At 42.1% G+C, this 8,025-nt stretch overlaps 2 long non-coding RNA genes across 2 annotated transcripts; one reads left to right on the top strand and one right to left on the bottom strand.

Annotated features, from left to right (window-relative positions):
• Positions 1 to 768: 768 nt before the first annotated feature.
• On the bottom strand, positions 769 to 3,781 carry LOC123094344 (uncharacterized). Its single transcript, XR_006445806.1, has 7 exons — positions 3,541 to 3,781; positions 2,536 to 2,596; positions 2,223 to 2,378; positions 1,753 to 1,840; positions 1,553 to 1,667; positions 1,029 to 1,083; positions 769 to 945 (listed from the first exon to the last, which is right to left on the bottom strand). It is a non-coding gene; the product is annotated as an uncharacterized lncRNA (long non-coding RNA).
• Positions 3,782 to 5,985: 2,204 nt separating this feature from the next.
• On the top strand, positions 5,986 to 7,775 carry LOC123094343 (uncharacterized). The gene is made up of 3 exons (XR_006445805.1): positions 5,986 to 6,365; positions 6,832 to 7,122; positions 7,506 to 7,775. It is a non-coding gene; the product is annotated as an uncharacterized lncRNA (long non-coding RNA).
• Positions 7,776 to 8,025: the final 250 nt, after the last annotated feature.

Below are 8,025 nucleotides of genomic sequence, written 5' to 3'. Positions count from 1 at the left end.
GGACAGAGCTTTTGTAACACCGAGTTGTGTTACTACAGGCCCAAAAGAGTGTTACTATGCCATATAGTAACACAGTTTCAAATGTGTTCCATTAGACCATGTTACTAAGTGATGTCAACTGTCACACATAGTAAATGTTACCATATGTTAAAAAATATGTTACTACTAGATTATAGTAACATGCATTTTATGTGTTACCAAACATGGCGGTAACACATTTTTGTAATTATAGTAACACACATAGTAACATATATTTGTAGACATAGAACATTGCTAGTAACATGTTTTTGTAACTACAGTAACACAATTGGTAACATATATTTTTATCGTTGGAACACAAGTAGTAACATAATATCCAAATATGGTAGCATTATAATTTATAGTTGTCAACTTCCACAGTAACAAATTTTGTAACTATTTTAACACTATCAGTAACACTACTATATTAATTTGGCAACATAATTATTTTTTTATTTTTTAATTATTAACCATAAAATTCAACACCCATTTTATGAAATATACATTTATTCATTAAAAAACACTGTAATTGCAAAATAGTTAATTGTTTTTATATTTTGCTTGCCACAGTTAGATTGGTAGAGAAATTGAAGCACGGCAGATACACAAATTCAAAACATCAAGATATGTACTATGAATATACAAGAGTGTATTACACTTATGCATTACAATAAATAAATACAAATATTCTTAGGTGCAACAACATATCATTTATATCAATTTAACTATAGAAAACACAAGTATGGAGAATATTACACCATAGCATTTGCATAAATTCGACCAAAGAAAAAGATCTTTTGAATAATATTACATTTTTCAATCTATCAGTGTAAACTACAACTATTGGGAAGTAAAATCTTCAAATTTTATTTGCTTCCTGTTCGAACCGAAGTATTCAGCTGCAAGTCAATTATCCTTGTTTCAAATCTGGAAAAGAAAAGACCCTATAGTTATGTAATTAAATATACACAAATATGATCTCGAATATGGAAGAAAAGACTTCAACTTACAAAAGTTGAAGGCCAAGCAATTAAGTATCCTGAAGAGAAAGCTTCACCAATTGTCCTGCAACCAGAAACTTCCCTTACTAACTCCTCATTATCAAGAATAGGTTCATCTATGCGCACATGAATTTTTTTAGAAATTAACTCAATACCACCAGCCTTAGTAACTGGATCAATAGTCAGAAAAGTACCATACAATGTTTTGCTTGTTGGGATATGATGAAGTCTTTAAAACTACTTTAAAAGCTATGATCATTATTAGCATTCAACAGCAATAATAATATAATTTGCATGAACAATATGATCTCTATTTTAATGGCATCCTAAAATACATGACCCCATAAAAACTAAATAAACTGGACTAGCCATCAAAGTCTAATGCCCAAGGACAACTCACTTGCTCACGCTTGGTTGAAGTTATCATTTACTTGTAGATTTGTAACAGAAGTCATTTTTTAAGGAGGCATGTTAGATTGGTTTGGGTCAGGAATTTGAGTACAGTAAACCCATGCCCCTTGGCGGATCTTTACCTTGATTGAAGAAGTACGCCTTTTTTTAGCGAACTGGATGTGGGCGTTCAATTCTAGTCCCCTGCTTGTCTAGTCTTGAAAAATATTCAACTGCGCAATCCCTCATTTCCCTTGCCTACAAAGAGACAAGTAGTAGATGGAATGATATTCATATCCTAGAGCTACAGAAAGCTCAAAACTCAGAAACACACAAACCTTACCTTTTGTACATAATCAATAACAAGGTCTTGTGGTGACGATGATTTTTTGTTGAATTTGTAACTGACCGACATCATCATGCTCGCCATCCTGGTTCCATGACACAACAATGGTAAGCAATTAATATTTTTATATTCTATCTTTGTGACATGAGTGAGAGTAAGTCTAGACATAACTTTTTGGCATGAACGCGACAGATTATTAGCCTCAAAAATGTCATGTTTCATAGACAAGCATGCCTCAACAGGTCCATTGCATTGGATTCTCTACAAACTGAAATATTAATACGAAGGTTTCAAGTGAAAAGCAATGATATAGCCATGTATTGACATAACCTTTGTTTTACCATGTAGTATTTGTAACCGAGAAATGCCAGTATGATTTGATTGGAGATTTTCCTACAGAACTAACAAGTATGAGTAAAATATTGATATAAATGCATACAAAAGGAAGGGACAAAGAAGTCATTTACCTCTTCTATTCCATTATTCCCTTTGGCATGTTCCAAACAATTGGCAAGCTTGGTCCAAAAGGCTAGCTTTCTTCATTGCATTTTACAACTATTCTTTGCCCCTTTGGCATGTTCCAAAAAAATTGACAAGCTTGTTCTCCCGTGCTTGCGTACTTCCTTATGTAATACAAGATTAAGAAAAGTACTAATTAAGTGTCAATAAAACCATTACAAGTAAAGACAGATTAAATAATGACATCACAAGCACAATTTAAATTGCGAATAGACATGAATTCGTAGAAGATAAATGAGGGAAGGAGAAAGGAGAATCCACCTAGGAGAAGATTTGAGTCTTGGACAGGAAAACCAAGCAGTACAAGTTGTGGACGTCTCCTCTGCAATTTGGGTCGCAGAACCAAGCAATCCGACCAAAAGAAACATGTGAATGGAGAGGGCAAAGAGGTACACAGTAGCATGCCAATGCACTATCAGCTTATCATAACTCGAAATAGAGAGAGGAGATTCAAGACCACGGTCCAGCCACCCACACTCAATGCCATTGGATATAAGATGCGCCTATGAACAAAATCTTATCTAGTTTGAAAACACAACGCTCAATCGACAGATATTCATTAAAAAAATCTTCTGCTGGAACTTCGAGATAACAAGTTAAAAATCGGACTAAGAATCCGGGACATTTGCGCATGGTACTTATTTTAATTTCTACCAGTTTGTGCTGGATTCATGTGTGGCACTAGGATGAGAAGGTGGTGAATTTTGTGAAGTGCACACATTGTCGTGCTCCTCGAGTTGTTGACTGACTGTGTGCCGATGAACATGCAGCAATTCCAACAGGACATATTGTCCTGCTCTCATGGGTGAGTACTCATGCGTGTAACATTCCTCATCTGATTTGTTTTACCCTGGTATCTTTGCTTTATTCATTAGACCAAAATTGTCCATGGTCTGCTACTGATCCTAAACTGGTGACCCATCTGTTTAGTGTTGTGGCCGTTTTGTTTAATACCCTCTCATGGTTTGCTACATGCTAATGTCTTTTTTTATGAAATCTCCAAACGCAGCAGCATGTTGCCTCATGTGCCATCCCAATAAGTCAGTGAAGCAGCAGCAGCAAGGTGGCCACGGGGTGAGAAATCAGAGAAACGTACGAGTGAAAGGTTCAGAGGTTAAAGAATCAGATGGATGAAAGTACTAGTACAGAGGTGAAACACTTAGATGGATGAACAAGTACAAGTACTGAGATTACAGCTTGCTCCCGACCCAAATAAGGAATTCGTAGCAGGCAGATCTGAGAAGGGGTGGGCGTTCAGATCCATACCAAACACGAGATCGTACCCCTTCAGGATGTAGGTGCCGAAGCTGAGGATCGACGAGGCCGTCGCCGCAGCAATCCAATTGGCGCCGAGGTAGGTTGAGAAGCGGTAGATCGATCCGGGGGTTGAGGTGGGTGGGGGCGCGGGTGCTGGGAGGGGCTACAGGCGGCGGCGCGCTGGGCGTTCGAGGGCGGCGACGTAGCCGCCGAACAGGGGGCGTGCTGGGCGTTTGAGGGCGGAGAGATAGCGGCTGGGCTGGATGTAGATCGGATTTGAGACCCAGTTTATTTAGCCTTTTGTTGGTTATAATTGGAGGGAAAAGTAAGCGGGAATATTAGAGATTTAGCGCCAGCAGAAAAAATCAAGGGAAATCTGGAGGGAAATTGTTTTGGAAGAACCGGGACACTGTTACATATAGTTATTCGTTTGGCATGAAAATTACCTTACATGTTTTTTTTTTGCATAAAAAATGGAGCATATTTTAGTATTTATCTATTATTGAGAGGGAAATTGGATATAGTTAAATAGTAATCGGATACTGTCTTTGGAGACCGAGCTCCATGGAGCTCGGTTTTGAAAAATTGGAATTTTGTCTACATTTTCAAAAATTCTTGAAAAAAACATACATATACATGAAGGCATAACACACGTGTGTGGTTGGGGTTCAACCCCGGCACCTTGGGCCTCGAATTCGATGTCTTCAGCCAACAAAATCAATGAAGAACACCGGAAATTTCTGGAAACCGTCACCACCAGGCGAATCTGCAGTAGACGACACAAAACTATACAAGACCCTCCTCACTCGCTTCTCAACGCCTGTTGGAGAATAAGCATTGGCCATAATAGACCAGCATAAAGTTATGATTTGCATTCTCATGTGTATTTACATAACATGTGCAATATAACATATAACAGAGTCTCATGGGAGTGCAGGGGAGGGTCTGCCATGGGTACTAGCGTTGTTGTGACTGGGATATCCTGATGTGGAACGATGGGCACGCCGGTGTTGTCATGACAATCGGCGGTCAGTTGCCGGAGCGGCGACGATGGCGATGTTGTTGTCATGACCAATGCGCAGCGTTGCCGCGTCCTTGGGGAGCGATGTCGCTGCTGCGATGGGAGCGACACTGTTCCCGGAGGGCGGCTGTGATTCAGAATCGACATTTGCTTTTATATTCACCGAGTCGTGTTGTGATAAAATTGGTGAGGCGGAATTAAGACATTTAGGTGATGAATTTTAATTTGGGCGAAAAGAGAACGTGTGTTGTGTACCCTTGCTTACAAGAGATCAAACTATAAGTTTAATTGTGATGTTGTCTGGTCAAGATACTTTAAGCATGAGGTTACGATCCAGTTGATATAAAAAACATTGAGGTTGATGACGACTCATGATATTCATTTGTGTCCTTGATCTGTTACCCCGCCGGCCAAATGGAGCATATGCTTCTCTACCTCGTGAGAGCTAGCGGCACCCAGAACATGGGCGACGATGGTTGTACTAACCACAGATGATGGTGAACATTGGTAGTGGTGATCGGAATAGACCTCGACGAAACTATCATAGATGGACTCCTTGTTGTGGTGTCGTCATAGCTCTCGCTAAAGTTGGACAATATGGAACCACACCAACTCCCAACAAAAGAAACTATTCTATTGCTCATGAAGAATGACGTAGCAACGCATATGGTAGAACAATGGACATCCGAAGCAACCTTCAAATAACTTGGGAACGATGGATCTGAGAGGCTGACACATCGATCCAGTCTCCTCCTTCCTTCCCCTACATGGCAACAGGCCGACAAAGAATATGGGGAGATCTTGCTCCTGATCGGTCGCCTCGACCAAGATCATGTCATTCCCATGCGAGTGCCCATGAGAGCTACGATCGGCATGGGATAAAGTTGTGACCATTGTGGTGGGCGACTTTGGATGGGCGCTGAAAACACATGTGGTGGTGCTACAAAGTGGTGTCGATGGGATGCTTGAGATATGACCGACCACCCACGATGTTGCAATGACAGTGATGCGAGAGGGTGACAGCTGGTTGCCACAACAACAACGATGGGCGCGATGATGTTGCAGTGACCAGTGTTGCTACGTGATCCTATGACCCAAGAGGTAACAGATTGACTTTACACCGGCAAGTCGAGTCCACTAACAGAAGACAGACAACCGTCGGGAGTATGGGACATCGCAGCCGCCCCACTATTACCTTGGATTATAGTTTGAGAAAAAGGCATGACCGAGAAAACCCGGAACCAGTGACATTGGCAGTTGGCTAATCTTCATGGACCGTTCCGTGCATGATTTTTTTTTTGGTAAAAGCGAGCGAACCGGCGGAAAGGCCCCAAAACAAGCGAACCGGTCCAAAAGCCCATCGTCTGATTTATTTTCGTGTGGATAATCTAGGGGTTTTCCCCGAATAGGTGCACATTCGCCCCCCTTCCGCCGCCGCCCCTTCCACTATAGGGCACCACCGCCCTTCCGCCGCCGCCCTTGCACGGCACGGCGACGCCACCCCGCGCCGCCAGGAGCCCAGGACGGACACTCCGATGCCTCCTCGTGCGGCCGCGCCACCGCTGGGCTGGGTGCTGGTCAAGCGACCCCAGCCATCCAGGGGACGCCATCGCCGCTGCCTGGTCTCCAGCGTCCAGCCGTCCAGCCGCTGCAGGTCCAGCTACTCCAGCCCTCCCTCCGATACACACTGCAGACCAGGAGGTCCAGCTAGCGGACCAGGAAGACGGATGGTGGCCTTCCTCCGCCCCTGACAAGGACGACCGATGGTCGCCTTCCTCCGCTCCCGACCAGGACGCCCCGACCACCGACGCTGGTAATATGATCTCTTTCTTCTCCACTCTGATTACCAATTCTTCTATTCTATCCAAGCATCCATATGTGATACGTCAACTTGTGAAGTTTGTGAACTAGTAGAACTACTAAACTGTGTTGCTTTTGCTGGCCTGATGACAATAGTTGATAAAGAATTATAGAGATCAGGGAAAAGAATTAGAAATTGGTATTTGGTAATTTATATTTCAGTTTTATTGTGTTGCTATTTGGTGTTCTGAGATTATGAGGAAGACTTGTTTGAGACTATGAGAAAGACTTTTTTTTTACGAATGACTATGAGAAAGACTTACATTTGATTGAGTACTGATTCTGGTTTGCTATTTAGTGTTGGTGATGTGATGAAGTTTATGGTGATACGGTGATTTATATCTCATTTTGTCCTTTTTGTGACAGAGAACTAGAGATTATTAGTGTATATGATGAGCGATGCTGATCTTCTGCTGCAGGTACGTGAACAGGGGCGGCGTTGACAACACTGGCCTCCTCCAGCAGCCAATCTTCGCCCCGCTCCTGCTCCGAGCTCCTTTAGCGACCTCACCACCTCGCCTGCTGCCTGCTTCGTGCTCAGCTCGCCTACGAGATGTTCGATCAATTGACCAAATCGAGCCAAGCCAAGTCTGCCTCTCTTGCCTGGGCATGGACGACGGTCAGGTACTTACCACCATCAAGTAGTCGAGTACCAGAAGCGACGCTGACAGAGAGGAAGAGGCTACATAAGGATTCTTGTGTCCCAAAAGGTATGTTCCTTTTTGCCTATTCATGTTCCATGCATTACCTGGCTCACAGTGTCCAGTCAACTCAGCTCACAGTGATCAATGATTGATCAATATTAACACGATTTGATTTTTAATTTAAAGCGGAGCCTACTAGATTATTGGATGTTTGGATGGTCGATATATGTCACTCTCTGACTCTCAGTTCATTCTATCTTTGCGTTTTTTTACTATAATGTTTCTATCACGGCGAAGCAAAAGAACGTGGAATTAGTGATGGCGAAACTTTAAAATGCTTTGCATCATTAGGGTTGTTATTACAGTCCATATATGTATTGAAAGTAACCTGACTCTTCTGATTTATAATGAACTTCTGCTCATGCGCTTCAGTGAATCTTATTTTGCAGGAAATTTTGCAAGTGGAGGTGAAGGATTGTTCTAAACTGGCAGATGAAGCTATGCGTTCTTTTAGTGGACTTTTATATGTTTGCATAGTTTTTGCTCTTCAAACATGAAGCTTAGATAATTTCAGAAAAATGTTACTAAGTTAAGTTCATGTATGACAGATTGTCATTGGAGATAGATACACTTTATGTTAGATTTACCATCTTGTAAACTAAGCTTATGTTGTTCGAAATTGGCGTTTTGATTAATTTGGGATTTTTGTTTCGTGTCAAAACCTGGACGTCTGATTCAATGGTTTCTTCTTTGTCGTTGTAAACCAGCCTTTGTGTGTGTGACTTCTGTGGCTTGCACTTGCAGCTAGGTGCTAGGCGTTGTGCGTGTGTGATTTTTTGTGCTTGCACTTACAGCTGGCCCCTAGCCATCTTGCCATTCGGTCAACTAGGCGATGTACACTGCCTAACAACTGCTTGTTTGCTTACTGCTACGGACAATTCTTGTGTTGTGCTGGCTGGAGTGTGTGGG

Source organism: Triticum aestivum, chromosome 4B (assembly GCF_018294505.1).
Source record: "Triticum aestivum cultivar Chinese Spring chromosome 4B, IWGSC CS RefSeq v2.1, whole genome shotgun sequence".
In the NCBI taxonomy this organism is placed as follows: Eukaryota; Viridiplantae; Streptophyta; class Magnoliopsida; order Poales; family Poaceae; genus Triticum; species Triticum aestivum.
This window is presented reverse-complemented; position numbering and strand designations above follow the sequence as displayed.